The sequence below is a fragment of the Arachis ipaensis genome, chromosome B1 (genome assembly GCF_059453495.1).
Source record: "Arachis ipaensis isolate K30076 ecotype BB chromosome B1, ASM5945349v1, whole genome shotgun sequence".
In the NCBI taxonomy this organism is placed as follows: Eukaryota; Viridiplantae; Streptophyta; class Magnoliopsida; order Fabales; family Fabaceae; genus Arachis; species Arachis ipaensis.
In genome coordinates this window covers 54,821,832-54,823,105 of record NC_142436.1, presented here as the reverse complement: position 1 = coordinate 54,823,105, position 1,274 = coordinate 54,821,832, and positions in this window count along the sequence as shown.

Below are 1,274 nucleotides of genomic sequence, written 5' to 3'. Positions count from 1 at the left end.
GTCCCTAGAGTGTTAATCAGTGATGGGGGCACTCACTTCTGCAATAAACAGCTTTACTCTGCCATGGTTCGGTATGGAATTCGCCACAAGGTGGCCACCCCATATCATCCACAAACCAATGGGCAAGCTGAAGTCTCTAACAGAGAATTAAAGAGAATCCTGGAACGGACAGTAAATACCCGTAGAAAGGATTGGGCACGGAGCTTGGATGATGCTCTGTGGGCTTACAGAACAGCATTCAAGACCCCTATAGGGACCTCTCCATACCAACTCGTGTATGGTAAGGCATGCCACCTGCCCGTGGAACTGGAACATAAGGCCTACTGGGCAACCAGATTCCTAAACTTTGATGCCAAATTAGCAGGAGAAAAACGATTGCTCCAGCTAAATGAGCTAGAAGAATTCAGATTCACAGCTTTTGAAAATGCCAAGCTTTATAAAGAAAAATAAAAAAAAAATGGCATGACAGAAAGCTGTCATCTAGAATCTTTGAACCAGGACAAAAGGTCCTGTTGTTTAACTCTAGACTCAGGCTATTCCCCGGGAAACTGAAATCCCGGTGGAGGGGACCATACGTGATTACAAGTGTGTCACCATATGGTTATGTGGAGCTTCAAGATATTGATTCTGATAAGAAGTTCATTGTCAATGGACAGAGAATCAAGCATTATCTTGAAGGCAACATCGAGCAAGAATGCTCAAGGCTGAAGCTAGATTAAAAGCTCAGCAAGGTCCAGCTAAAGACAATAAAGAAGCGCTTGCTGGGAGGCAACCCAGCCATGGGGCAACAATCCTCTAAGCATTTTGCCCTATTTCTATTTTTATTTTTATTTGTTTATATAGAGTTCATTGACAACAAGGTAAATAATCATTTACAGAAGACCTCGGCACACAAAACAGAGAAAAAGATCTCACTGGCAAGAAAACGCCAGTAAAAGAGCATTTTGGGCGTTCAACGCCCAAAATGGGCATCCACTGGGCGCTGAACGCCAGTGATGGTAGCAGCTAGGCGTTCAACGCCAAAAAGGGGCACCCACTGGGCATTGAACGCCAGTAATGGCAGCAGCTGGGCGTTGAACGCCCAGGAGAGCAGCAATTGGGCGCTGAACACCCAAAACAGGCAGTGTTTGGGCGTTCAAACGCCAGGAAGGCAGGGAGGAGCCAGATTCAATTTTTCCCACACGTATTTCCATTTTAATTTCAAATTTTATGCTTCAATGCATGATTTTTACATGAACATGTCAAGAACCCTGATTTCTAAAATCCTTAATTTC